Consider the following 15,342-nt stretch of genomic DNA (forward strand, 5'->3'; position numbering starts at 1 on the left):
TTTTTTTTTTTTTTTTCCTTTTTTTTTTTTTTTTTTTTTTTACCATTTGTAGCAATACTATAATAGTTGGGAACAGAAAGGGGATTGCTGCAAGGGGATTTCCTTAGCTGGAATTTAGCCAGAACAAAGGCAACACAGAGAATACCTCATCCCAAAACATCATAGGACATTTTACAAGCTTGCTTAATCAAGCTCACGTTTATAAGGCTTGGTGTTAAATTATAGGCCACTAACTTCTTCTAGGATAGCACTTCTCCCCCTTTGATAGATCAGGGTCCCATTGAGAATCTGACTAAGAAAGGGAAAAATAAACCACTGTAACTCTTCTGAAAAATCTAAAAGTGCACTTGTACAGAAAGATTTATATATAATATTGAGGGGTTCACAGACCCCCTGAAGCCATTCGTAAGTCATTATTTTAGGTGTAATAAAGGAACAAATGAACAATAATAACTAATCCTTACAAGAACCCAATGTGATTCGTACATTTATTCTCCTATATTACAGATGTGCAAACTGAAGCACAGAGATTGAGTAGTAGCTAGGAAGCAATGAAGTCAGAACCTGGACCCAGACAGTCAGCCCTCTAGCTCATTCATAGAACCACCATGGTATATTGCCTCAAGATTATACACCTGCTAGGGTTTGAAGCTAAATTTGAAACCATATCGCTCTTAAACTAGCCTCTTATAGACTTACTTATATGACCCAGCAACTCCACTTCTGGACATGTAACCAAAAAAATTGAAAGGAGAGACTCAAAACAGATACGTGTGTATACCAATGTTCACAGTAGCATCATTCACAATAGCTGAAAGGTAGAAACAACGCAAATGTCCATTGACAGATGAATGGATGAACAAAATGTGGTATGTACATACAATGGAATAGTACTCAGTCTTAAAACGGAAGGAAGCTCTGATGCATGCTACAAGATGGATGACCCTAGAAGGCATATGCTAACTGAAATAAGACAGACACAAAAAGACAAATATTGTATGATTACACTTATATGAGATACCTAGAATAGTAAAATTCATAGACAGAAAGTAGAATAGAAGTTACCAGGGGCTAAGGGAAGGGAGAATCAGGAGTTATGGTTTAAAGGGTACAGAGTTTCAGTATAGGATGAAGAAAAAGTTCTGGAGATGAAGAGTGGTGATGGTTACACAACAATGTGAATATACATGAAACCACTAAAGTACACTTAAAAATGTTAAAATTGCTTTAAAATTTTATGTTATTTTACCACACAAAAAAAGAATGATCTAAGCCTGAGCATAAAAGGATAGTGACACAGAAGGAATTGACCTCTCAGATCCAGGAGGACCCTACCCTTAAAAATGGTTAGAATGACAGCACAGCAAATACAGCCAATATTTTATAATAGCTTTATATGGAGTATAATCTATAAAAATATTGAATCACTATGTTGTACAACTGAAACTGATATAATATTGTAAGTCAGGTATATGTCAATAAAAAATAGTTTTAATGGTTAGAATGGTAAATTTCATGTTATCTGTACTTTACCAGCATTAAAAAAAAAACTATTTTCTATACAAAATGACACTGCCTTCTTAGAAAAGAAACTCAAACTGTACCCCAAATTGAAGCTGCTATGTAGGACTGTAATAGACTTGTTTTTGTCTCCTTAAGCTTCTTATTTTGACCCTGTTGTATATATAGCTAGTAAATTTTTCTTCCACAAATGAATTTAAATCATTATTACTTAGCAGGACATTTCAGTCTTTAAAAAACATAGGAAAAAAACTAAAAAATATACAGCAAGTTATTTTCCCATGATACGGATACTTAGTGATTTCTGTGAATTTAAATTATTCCTAAGCTTTGTCCTCCCCCACAAATAAGGAAAACTCCTATATAAAATATTGATTATCCTAACTCTTACCAGATAAGACATCTTTAATGTATTGTTTATTGGTCAGCACTCTGAGCTAGGTAAGACAGTATTGCCTCCTAGAAGAAAGATGAGCTAATTATTGTAGTGTTTTTTTATTCACTGTTTACTTCATCATTTGCTTTTTGTTGTAAACTTCTCCACAAATAATAGCTTTTTAATAAATTTAAGAGAAGGAAAATGGTATTAAGTGACTATAAATAATTTTATTGTCTTCAGTTGTTTGTTAAGTTTTTTAGAAGTGAGAATGAAGAGATTCCAGGCTACAAAAAGAAAACATTGTACTATAGTGTACGATTCCAAGTTCCTAATTAGGTAGTACACATGGCTTCAACTCAGCAAAGAGTTTAGATTTTGAATGTGTTTTCTTTTCTAAAGGGTCTTAACCTAAGCATGCATACATATTCACATGCAAGTTGAAAGGAAGAGATTGGTGAGGAAGTGAGTCCCTTATTAAATATAGCTTCTAAGTGCCTGAAATTTTTCTTTTTGTCACCATGTTTTACAAAAGAAAAAGCATTCTCAGACAGGCGTAGTGATGTGATAGTAATTCCATATTGTTCAGCTACAGTACCAATATTGACCCAGAAGAATGCCAAGCCAATTGGCTTTCAACATCATAATGATGTAGTTAAGACACCAAAAATCCTGTATTCCCCATATAACTACCATAGAGACTTTCTTATAGCAGATGATCAGTTAAAATTTGGTAGCTAAAAGACGTGGAAATTTGTTAAAGAGTAGTGAGAGATTTGCCAGACTGTATTTTTGAAGTATTGGGTTACTAGGGTTTTCCAGGAGCCTCTTGAGGTATGAAAGAAGGTGGGGAGGTGAGGTAGATGAGCAGGTAGGGTTGCACCTCCCCCCACCCCCGCCATCAACAATTCATATAGAGGAGTTACTCATTAACCTGTATGGTTTATTTACATATATCAAGTTTCCACATGTGCTTTCATTTGATGAAAAGATTTTTCATCTTAAAAAAAAAAGAGTTTGAAGACCATAGGACTGCATCATGGAGCAAATGTTATCAGTGGGCCCCAAGTCCACCTGAGGCAAATTTCTAGGAGACAGTCAGTGGGAACTTGTGGTCCCATAGGTTTCCCACCTCATGCTTTCTGTGAGACACTAGAACTCTGTGTTTCCAGGCTTCTCCAGAGAGTATATTACCCCTGTTAACTGACCCAGCAGTCAAATGCAGGCCCTCTCAAATGCTCACAGCTTTGCATTGTTCTCCTTTCTTTTCCTGTTGCCCACACTTATTCAAGGCCCATGGCCACCAATGGTGAGAAGCTAGCTGGTCTCCTCAGGCCCTTATCTCTGCCCTAGCAATTCTGGGAGGAATGTTTTAAAGCACCCTCTATTTCAAAATCGAAGCTAATTACCTGATGATTTATGGTTGTGCATGGAATGGTGAAGTAATCTGAAAATGCCAGCAGTGTCAAGTAGAGATCTTCCTGTTGACCTTTCTTTGGTCATATAACTAATTGTTTGGCTTTTAGCTTTGTATAAACTGTGAAGGAGGAGAGGAGATGCTAGGAAATCGTTTCAAATTGGTACTTTCTAGAAGAAATAATAGCAACAAAGACATATTGAAAATCTATCACACCTAGGCATCTGAGGAAAACAGTGGAATGGATTGCACTACCTTCCTTATCTTTACAGTAATTCTTGCTAAAAGACAAAGCATATGCTCTAATTTCTTTGATCAGTTTTCTAAGAGGCCTTGGCTTCCAAAATCTCTTCTCTGTTTTAAATCTGAAATGATTAGTTTGGAAATTGTTTTTTCCCCTATGGCTATTATATCAGTTTTAGGTCACACATATGATGTAGTGAAGTTGTATTCTTGTAGTGTACTTTATTGTACCTTAAGTGTGTATGGTACTTGTAGGCTCATTTGATAGGCCTTTGGAGCAGTTTTTCCCTTGTAAAATATTAGGTATTTCTGTAACTTATTTCATATACTCAGACACTAATTCATAATATAACAAATTAAATTGTAACATAACAAAGACTTTATTCAAATGTTTGTAGTTTAGACCAGGAGCCTGGCAGCATAAGGATGATACAAATGGGTAAGCTCAGGCCGTTCCCGTCTGGGGAACATCAATGCACACTAAGGCACAAATGTAGAAATGGTCATCACTTATTGTCAGTTTTCAGGTGTCAGACAACAGTATGAACTTTTGCAAAATAAGTAAACCTGCACCATGTGTAATGCCTAATAAGTGAAGAAATATGAGAATATATGTGTATAAAAATGCCTGTGAGCCCCTCTTTGAAGAAGAGAAGGGCTAGAATAGTACAAACCTGCACCAGGAAACCTTGTGATTCTGATTCTGTCACAAGAGGCTGCACACCATTCTCCACCTTTTCTAGTTGCAATCTCCTAATTGTTTGATTTTACAGCATTCTCTCTCCCCACATTCTCCTTTGAGTATGACGTGTTATATATGCCCTTTTATATTTTTAAATTAAACTTCATATGCATTAATTTGTTTTAAGAAATGTTTGCTAGTACTGTGAAAACCATTGAGCTAATTGGTAACATAGCTTCATCAATAAGGTTTGAGCTCTGTTTGCTTTTAGGAAATAATATTTGTAACCTCAAGGAAATCTAATTGAATCAATGGGAGAGATATGGGCCAGGAGCCTGGGTGTCTGGGTGTTTTCACTTTTGCAGTGATAGTTCTTCTAATGCATTCCCACTCAACAACAGTGTTCTTAACATTCTCTTTTAAGGCACTGTAATTAAGTCCTAGGGTCTCCAAGACCCAAAATAGAATTCAAACTTCAAGTTTGAATGAGAGAAGGGGAATCAGTATAGGCTGAATGTCTTACCCCTAAAAACTAGGCACATCAGACAAACCCAAACTGAGGGACCTTCTATCAAGTATGTGACAGGTATTCCTCAAAACTGTCAAGTACCTCAAAAATAAGAACTATCTGAAAAATTGTCCCAGCCAAGAGGAGCCTAAGGAGACATGATGACTAAATGCAATGTGATATTCTGGAGAGGATTCTGGAACAGAAAAAGGATAATAGGTAAAAATTAAGGATATCTGAATAAAGTTTGGAGTCTAGTTAATAATTAGTTTTATATTATTTTGTTAGTTGTAACAAAAGCACTATCGAAATCTCAGATGTTGACCCTGGAGTATACTATGTGCAGGGTACATGGATATTGTACTACCTTTGCAAATTTTTTATAAGTCTAAAATTATTCTAAAATAAAAATTTTATTTAAAAAAACTAAAACGAAAAAGCTAACTACATTTTTTACTAATTTTTCATACCATTCATAAGAATGTTTCTATATAAGCAAGGCTTAGAATTACCACATAAAAGTAAATAAGAGACTGAGGAAAACAAAAAGCAAAGAATAAAAACTCATTCCCCAAATATTATCCAGTCATCAGTTTAATAAAATGTCTATGTATTTGGCAATATGAAAAATAAAGGAAGCACTAAGCATTGTAGTACTTAGACCTCTCTTCTACTGCAGAGTATGTTACACATAAATATCATCTATAGAAACTCACATATGTCCATTATCAGACCTTGCTGAAGTTAAGAAAAAGAAATCTTCCTACCTACAATGCAGTTAATTGCTCCTCAATCCGCTTTTTCATTATATTTACATAACATTCATTAAAATGTCTCAGTCTCATTGGGGATTCTTGCAGAACTTCAAGAATGGCCAGCTGGGTTGCTGTATACCGATGTTTCTTTTGTTTGACTTTCTTTTTCTTAACAGTTTTTTTGAGGTTTAATTGACTTACAATAAACTGCACATACTAGAGTATACAATTGGAAAAGTTTGGGCATATATGTATACCTGTGAAGCCATCACCACAGTCAAGCTTGTCAACCAATCACTCCCAAAAATTTTTACATGCTTTTTGTAATCACTGCATCCCAACCTTCCCAATGCTTCTTCCCTGACTCTTAACAGCCACTGATTTGTTTACTGCCACTATAGACTAGTGTGTATTTTCTAGAGCTTTATGTAAATGAAATCGGACAGTATGTATCCTGTTCTGTCTGGCTCCTTTCACTAAGCATTAATTGTTTTGAGACTTGTGCATGTTGTGGAATGTATCAGTAGTTCCTTCCTTTTTTGTTGATGAATGGTATTCCATTATATGGATATACCACAGTTTGAGCTATTGGTATTGATGCCCACTTGAGTTATTTGGTTTGTTTGCAGGTTTTAAATATTATAGGTAAGGCTGCTCTGAACATTCACGTGTAAGTCTTTCTGTGGACACGAGCTTTTATTTCTCTTGGGTAAATACCTAGGATTTGAATGGGTGAATCTTATGATGAGTATGTTTAACTTTTTAATTAAGTGCAAACCTATTTTCCTTTTACGTTCCTATAATATATGAGAATTCCAGCTACTCCACATACTTGTCAATACTTGACATATCCAGGAATTTTGATTTTAGAAATATGTAGTGGTGTCTTATTTTTCTTTTAATCTGAGTTATCCCGATGACTAATTATGTTGAGCATTTTTATGTGCTTATTGACCATCCATATCTCTTCTTTGTTAAAGTGTCTGTTCACATGTTATTCTCATACCATTTTTTGATTGGTCATTTGTTTTCTTGTCTTTGAGTTTTGAGAGTTCTTTATATATTCTTTACATTATGGATATAAGGATTTTATCAGATAACTGATTGGAAAATATTTCTTCTCATCTGGGACTTGTCTTTCCGTCCTCTTACGAGGATCTTCCAAAGAACAGAAGTCTTTGATTTTGAAGAAGTTCAATTTATCATTTTTTCTTTTGTAAATCAAGCTTTTAGTGTTCTGTTTGAGAAATCTTTGCCAAATCCAAGATCACAAATATTTTCCCCTATGTTTTCTTCTACCAGTATTATAGTTTTAGTTTTACATTTAGGTTTATGATGAATTTTGTGTTAATTTCTGTTCATGGTGTTTTGTATGGTGAGAAGTTTGTTTTGTTGTTGTTTTGTTTTATTTTGTTTGCACATTGCAGTTGTTCCAGCAATATTTGTTGAAAGGACTGTTTTTCTGCATGGAACTGCCTTTACACATTTGTAGAAAATCAGTTTGTCCACATATGTATGGGTCTATCTTTGGACTCTCTGTTATACTGATGTCTCTATGGCTTATTTTCCTTCTTTATATATAATTGATTTCTGCTTGGATCTTTATTATTTCCTTTCTTCTGCTTACTTTAAATTTAACTTGCTCTTCCCTCTTTGTTTTCTTAGGTTGAATCTGAGGTCATTTACTTGAGAAGTGTTATTTGGTTTCCAAGCATTTGGGGATTTTCCAGAGATGTTTCTATATTGAATTCTAATTTAACAATTTTGTGGTCAGAGAACATACTTTGTATGACTTGAGTTTTTAAAAATTTATTAAGACTTGCTTTATGACACAAAATATGGTCTATCTTGGTAAATATTCTATGTAGACTTGGAAATGATGTGCATTTGCTGTTGTTGGGTGAAGTGTTCTATGAATATCAATTATGTGAAGTCAGTTAATAGTGTTATTCAAGTCTTCCTCATCCTTATAGATTCTCTGTGTACTTGTTCTATAAATTATTGAGAGAGGGATATTGAATTCTCCAACTATTATTGTAGATTAGATTTGTCCTTGCAGTTGTATCCATTTTGGTGTCATGTAGTTTGGATCTCTGTTATGATGGGCATAAACATTCAGGATTGTCAGGTCCTCTTGATGAATTGATCCCTCTATCGTTATGAAGTAAACTTCTCTACTCTGGTTATGTCCTTTGCTCCTCAGTCTTCTTTTTCTGATACTCATAGCCCACCCCAGCTCTCTTTTACTTAGAGTTATGATGGTATGTCTTTTTCCATCCTTTTAATGTAGACTTATTTGTGTCTTTATTTTTAAAATGTGTTTCTTGTAGGTGGCATACAGTTGGTTCTTGGCTTTGTATTCAGTCTGACAATCCTTGACTTAATTGGAGTATTTAGACCATTTACATTTAATGTGATTATTGATATGAATTAATTTAAATAGATCATCTTTGCTATTTTTCTGCCGTTGCTCCTGTTTTCCTCATGTTCTCCCTTCACTTGGATTACCTGAGTACTTTTTATGATTCCTTTTCATCTCTTTTGTAACTTTGTTTGCTATAACTCTTTGTTATTTCAGTGATGGGTTTAGGGTTTATAGTATATACCTTTAACTTATCACCATCTACCTCTCATAGAGTAAAAAGAACTTACATTAGTATACTTCCGTTCTTCCATTTCTGGCCTTCAAGCTATTATTATTATAATTATCTAATTATCTAATAGTAATATACATGTGTTATAAACTTATTCATGTATTATAAACGCAATGCTACATTGTTTTCACTGTTGTTGTTTTCTTTTTTTTTGCTTAAATCATCATTTATTTTTAAAGAGATTTAAATAATAAGGAAAAAATGATATAATTTCCCATGTATTTACCATTTCCAGTGCTATTTATTTGTTTAATGTCCTTGTCTGCTAAATTTTACATCTGTTTTAGTTCTGGAGCAGTCTCCATTAATTGATTTTTCTCCTTGTTATTAGTTGCATTTTCTAGCTTTTTTGCACGCCTGGCCATTTTTTATTGGGTGTCAAAAATTGCGAATTGGGCTTTCCTGGTGGCGCAGTGGTTTAGAGTCCGCCTGCCGATGCAGGGGACACGGGTTCATGCCCCGGTCCGGGAAGATCGCACATGCCGTGGAACGGTTGGGCCCGTGAGCCATGGCCGCTGAGCCTGCGCGTCTGGAGCTTGTGCTCCGCAACGGGAGAGGCCACAACAGTGAGAGGCCCGCGTACCGCAAAAAAAAAAAATTGTGAATTTTACCTTGTAGGGTTCTGGTTATTTTTATATTCTTAGAAATATTCTTGACTTTTGCTGAGAGATGCAACTTTTACTTAGAAACAAGTTGACATTTTTTCTTTGCTTTTAATTTTTGTTAGGCTAGACCAGAGCTATTTTTAGTCTAAAGCAAAGTATTCTCCACTATGGAGGCAGGACTCTTTTGAGTACTCTACCCAATGCCCCCGTGAATTATAAAGTTTCGCAGTCATGCTGGTTGGAACAGGTATGATACCCTCTAATCCTTTCAGGTGCCTCCTTCTCTAGCCTTGAGTAGTTTCCACATTCTTCTACAGTCAGTTCTCCATTGAATACTTGAGAGGGATCCTCTAAAGATTTCCCAAGCTCTCTCTGCATTTTTTTCCTCTCCAGCACTCTTCTCTGTGAACTCTTGCTGTCTTGGTCTTCCCAGACCCTTAACCCCACCTCCTTAACTCAGCAAGTCAACCAACTCCGCTTGCATTCCTCCTCCACACACTGCACCCTGCAAATTCTTTCAAGGAAATAAACTGGGGCAGTTGTAGTACTCAGTGTTTCAAGGGGTCACTGTGCTTCATTGCCTAATAAATATTCAGTGTTTTGAAAACCATTTTTCCAGTTGTTTTCTTGGTTTCAGGTGGGAGAATAAATCTTATCCTTGATACTCCATCTTGGTTCAAAGGAAAATTCTGTCTTTTATTTTATACAATTGACTGTTCATTTTTTGAGGCACTGCCTTGGTATTCTCCTTTCCCAATATATTTATTTCTTATATTTTACAAAACTCAGAAATCACCCATTTTTAAAATCATACAGTATAAACTGTTAGAGAGTAGAGTTTATAAATATTATTTAAATGAAGTATATATTATAGAATTGAAAATAGCTCTTTGGTATGCATGCTCAGTATTGTAAGATCACTATTAAGGATCAGTAATTTTCATCATTACCTGCATTTCAACACAAGGAGTTTAAATAGTTCTACTTTCTTCATGTGTAAAACTGTTTACAGAAGTGTACAAAAAGAGTAGGCCGAATGAAAAGCCTACACTTAGTGCTGGTGTAAGGTACAGGAAAAGAAAACTTGTAGGGTATAAGAAGCAGTCAATGCAAAGGGCTTTAGTCACATTAACAGGAAGACATCTCACAGAGATGCAGCGGGGTTTGTGGACTTAAAGCATTCAAAGGACCTGAGTGTGCGTTTCAGCATTACCACCCGCCTGCTATGTGGACTGACATCCATTACATAACTTCCTGAGCCTCAGTTTCTCTATCTCTTAGAGGAAAATAAGCATACTTTCCAAATCAGCTCATGGGACAGTGTGAGCAAAACCAAACAGAGAACTGTTGGTTATAGAACCTTTTAAACTCTAACATTCTTTAAAATGTAAGATATTTTCAAAAGTAATAATTATTTTTGCCATCCGTAGTTAATAATTAATCACATATATATATATAAATTAAGTTGTCTTAAGGAGTAAAAAGAGAAAAAAAGCAATAAAAACAGTTCAAACTATTATGTCTGTAGCTATTTACCACAGCATCAACATTTTTACCTTGATTATTTTGTAACCTCTCAAATCTCAAAAACATGATAAAATAGCTTGTATGGAATAAATAGAATCTAAGGGTTTAGAAAGACCTTAAAAGTCCTGAAACCATATGTAAATACAGAGTGATGGATAATTTGTAAAGAACAAATTTCATTTATATACACCTTTCCCCTGTTCAGAAACTTCCCATAAATACTGTTCCATACAGAAGAAACACTCTTTAGAATTGCTTTACATTAACTAGCACTAAATTCTATTCCTAGCTCCATGACCTTCCATTCTTCAAACAACTCTGCTACATGTGAACCTCAATATTCTTCACAAATCCATGCCCTTTTTTTAATTGAAGTATAGTTGATTTACAATGTTGTGTTAGTTTCTGGTGTACAGCAAAGTGATTCAGATATATGTATATGTGTGTGTGTGTATATATATATTCTTTTTCAGATTCTTTTCCATTATAGTTTATTACAAGATATTGAATATTGTTTCCTGTGCTATACAGTAGGATCTGGTTGTTTATCTATTTTATATATAATAGTTTGTATCTGCTAATCCCAAACTCCTAATTTATCCCTTCCCCCCACTTTACCCTTTGGTAACCATAAGTTTGTTTTCTATTTCTGTGAGTCTGTTTCTGTTTTGTAAATAAGTTCATTTGTATCAATTTTTAGATTCCACATGTAAGTGATATCATATGATATTTATCTTTCTCTGTCTGGCTTATTTCACGTAGTTTGATAATCTTTAGGTCCATCCATGTTGCTGCAAATAGCATTATTTCATTCTTTTTTATGGCTGAGTAATATTCCATTGTATATGTGCACCTATCCATTCACCTGTTGAATGCATGCCCTTTTAAGCCCAACTGCCTGATTTGCTGTAGCCTCTATCATAATTACCCCTCATCTTTTTCTCCCTGGCAAACTTCTATTCTTTCATTAAGACCCTACTCAAAATCATCTATTTGACAATCTTCATTCAAATAGACAATTAATCACTTCTGTGCTCCTGTGGTATTTTTATATAACTTCAATTACAGATTTATTACTTTATGCTGTAATTATTTTTCTGCCTCCCCTATTAGCTCTCTCAAAGTTAAAGACCTTGACTTATCTTTGGGCTTGCTCTCAGTAAATAGTCAAGTGTCTGCAGCCTGAAGACAGTTAATAGTATGAAAGCTATTATTTACTGCAAACTTTCCATGTTTGAGGCATGGTACCAAGAATATTAATCTGTGCAATAACCCTAAAATATAGGTAGCATAATTTTCCCCGTTTAACAAATGAGGAAACTAAGACTCAGGCAAGTTAAGCAACTAGTCTAAGATTGCAGACCCCCAAAAATGGCAGAAACAAGACTCAAACCTAGAAACTGTGACTCTAGAGAACAGAAATGATGAAAAAATTATTGAAAATTAAGATTTCCTCTATAAACATGGTACTCTTTATGGTCTACATATGAGATTGCTTACCATTTGTACTTAATTAGCATGTAATACAATAACAGTTATGTCCATCATTATATATGTCAGAGTTACTGTATTGTGAGTTTTACTTGAAACAGTGGACTCCATTCCTAGTCTGTTGCTTGCTTAGCTATTCATGCAGTGTGATGATCTGCTTTCAGACTAAAAAAATCAAGGAGAATTTGGTGCCAGTCATATTGTCTCATTATCTTGTATTTTTAAAAAAGAGATCTGAAACACAGGTAGGGCTGCTGAGGGCAGAAGTAACTATCTATTCTATCTACTCTATGTGACGGGAGATGTAGGTTAACTGTAATACAAATTTAGATGCTTTGAATAATAATTACAGTCTGATTATTAGAATGTTATTGAGATCATGACAAAAAGGAATCCTACCTTGGATAGATGTTAAATTTTCTTTTTTTTTCTTTTTATCTACCTGTTTAAAGAGCTCTCTTAATATCTATGCTTGAGACAAACCAGCTAGGTACACCCACATGGAAACCTTTTTACCTTTAACAATGATCAGGGCCAGCTACATGATTGTAGGGCCCTAGTGAAAATGAAAATATGGGCCCTCCTGCTCAAAAATTATTAAGAATTACAAGATGGCAACAGCAGAGCAGTAAACCAAGAGTGGGACCCTTCTAAGCATGGGGCCCTGAGCAACTGCATAGTTCATACACCCATGAAGCTGGTTCTGCCAGTGATCTCTTTACTGCCACCACAACTAGGAGGAACTTTAGATGACTGTGATACAGTGACCTAGCCCCTCCTATGAACTTTAGGCATCATTCCTCATTACTAACCCAAATTATAACATTCTTGGTTGTTGGTTGGCTGAGTACAAAATGCACATGCATGTTGGTTGGCTTGAGTACAAAATGTGCATGCAAAATGCGCATGCATACACATCAAGTATGTATATGTCTATGCATATATTGAATATGTTTATATATGTGCATGTATTCCTGACATAAATATATGTGTGCATACATATATATGATATTTACAGATGTCTGTTTCAAGAGCCAAACTTAGTAACAATATTTGCTTAATGCAGAAACCTAGGTTTGATAAGTTATATATAGTGTCTTCATTCCCAATCCTATTTCCCTGGGTATTTTTTAAAATTAATGCCCAGGTAGAATATTCGATATACGTAGTAAGCATTTCTCTACTGCTATTTGGAACCTGAGTGGTATATATGATTTCTCTTTAACTTTCCTGACCCTAGACCATAAATTCAAATGATTTTAAGTTATAATTACATCTCCCAGTTGTCCTGAAAAATTTCCAGTTTGCCCCTTTTGTCCCACTCAAGAATGTCCTTCTTTTGATGATACTTTAGATGATCACATTAATATTAGCCAAATATATCAGAATATAACTTTCATTCTTTTTTTATTTTAAATAAGGTGCTGTAAATATAATAGTTAAAAAGGCCTTTAATCAAAACAGTGTATTTTCAGTTTTTCATAATAGCACCTACTTTTTGCTCATGAGCATATAGATATTACTCATAAAAACAAAAGCTATTAAAAATGGAATATATTTTTCCAAATTGTTTTAGCTTTCTTTTAAACAAAAATGCAATACATATACATTAAATAAAATTGAGAAAATTGAAACAAGAAGAATACAACACATAGGCCCAATAGTTAAATATAGGCACTCTTAGTATTTTGCTACATTACTAGATAGGTGTTTTTTTCTATGGATAGTTTTTTTTTTTAACTTAGTTATAACATGATGCAACTTTTTTTCCTGTATTTTTTCCATATAACATTATATCATAAATCTGTTTCCACAGTATTATTTAATCTTAATAACTATTATTTTCAAGTTTCCTTCTCTTATAGATTTGGAATAGAAGAGTTTGAAAGAAATACTTATCTCCTTCCTCAACTACTGCAATGGAGAGACCCTTTTTAGAGAATAGAGAACATCATACCAGATTCTAGTATACCAGTCTTTCCCATGACTGGCTGAAGCCTTGAGCAAGCTTCTAAAGTTTTCTGAGCTCCAATTTCCTTCTCTGTAATAGATAAGGATAAAATATGAGAATGATAAAAATAAATAGCAGTAATAATAATTGTAATAATATTAACTGTCAGTCCTTGAATATCCAGAAATTTTTAGTGTGCCTGTAGTATGCCAAACGTATCAGTTATTGTGCTAAGCATTTACAAAAAATATATTACCTTAGGAATAATTAAGACAATCTTGTAGAGTAGCAATAAAGCTAGAAGACTTAGATTAGTATATATAAAGACCTATAGACAAACTGAATAGTAGAACAATATACAGAAACAGACCCAAAATAATGGTCACCTGATTTAATAACAAAAACTTCTCTGTAGTGCAATAGAGAAAGGATTTTTTTTTCCAAAAAATGCTGCTGGGACAATTGGTTAACTACATAGGGAAATGTCCATTGACTCCTACTTGGCACCACACACAAAAGTCAATTCCAGATGAATTATAGATCTAAATATGAAAGGCAAAATGATAAAGATTGTAAAAGATGAAAAACATTCACGTGACGTTGGAGTAGATAAAGATTTCTTAAACAGGACACAATATAAATTATTAGAGAAAAGTTGATAAATTGGACTTCATTTAAATTTTATTCATCAAAAGACACCATTAAGAGAGCGAAAACAACAGTATAGGTGGGAAAAATAATTGTAATACCTAGTATCTGACAAAGTCCTCATATATAGAATATATAAACAACTTCTGAAAATTGACAAGAAAAAGATAGTTCCAATAGAAAAACAAACAAAAACATACAGTTCACAGGAGAGAATATCCAAATTGCCACTAATGATATGAAAAGTTTTTCAATTTTATCAGTCACCAGGAAAGTGCAAATAAAAGCCACAATATGACAGTATTCACCTGCCAAAGAAAATACCAAGTGTTGGTGAGAATATAGAGTAAACGTAACTCTCTTTCACTGTTGGAAAACATTTATAAACTGGGACAACCACTTTGAAAAGCTGTTTGGCAGAATCTAAAATAACTGAGCATATGACTCAATAATTCCCCTCCTAGGTATACATCTACTAGAATTGGGGACATATGTTCACCAAGTAAATATGTGTAGGAATCTATTCATAATAGGAAAACCCTGAAACTACCCAAATGTCAATGACCAGTAGAATGGAAAATAAATTGTGGTATCTTCACACAATGCAATACTATTCAGCAATAAGAATGATCTCCAATGATATAAAACAAAATGGATGAATCTCAAAAACATAATGTTAAACAAAAATGCCTGGACATAGAAGGGTATGTACTGTATAATTCCATTTATATAAAAGAAAAAAAACTAAACAAAATAAATCTAAGCTGTTAGAAGTTAGGAGGGTGGTTACCGGGTGTAGGTGAGTGGTAACAGTGATTAGAAGAGAGCTTGAAGAGGGTTTCAGGGTGCTGGTAATGATCTGTTTTGTAATCTGGGTACTATGCATCTGGATGTAATTGGTTTGTGAAAGTGCATTATCTGTACACTTATGTGTACTGTTCCGTATGTATTGATATAAAATATT

The 15,342-nt window shown here is 34.2% G+C and overlaps 1 protein-coding gene across 1 annotated transcript in view; it reads left to right on the plus strand.

Moving 5' to 3' along the window:
* The window catches only part of ABCB5 (ATP binding cassette subfamily B member 5), a 108,667-nt gene that overhangs the window by 32,288 nt on the left and 61,037 nt on the right, over positions 1 to 15,342 (plus strand).

The sequence above is a fragment of the Neophocaena asiaeorientalis genome, unplaced genomic scaffold, assembly GCF_003031525.2.
Source record: "Neophocaena asiaeorientalis asiaeorientalis breed wild unplaced genomic scaffold, Neophocaena_asiaeorientalis_V1.1 scaffold89, whole genome shotgun sequence".
NCBI classification, from domain to species: Eukaryota; Metazoa; Chordata; class Mammalia; order Artiodactyla; family Phocoenidae; genus Neophocaena; species Neophocaena asiaeorientalis.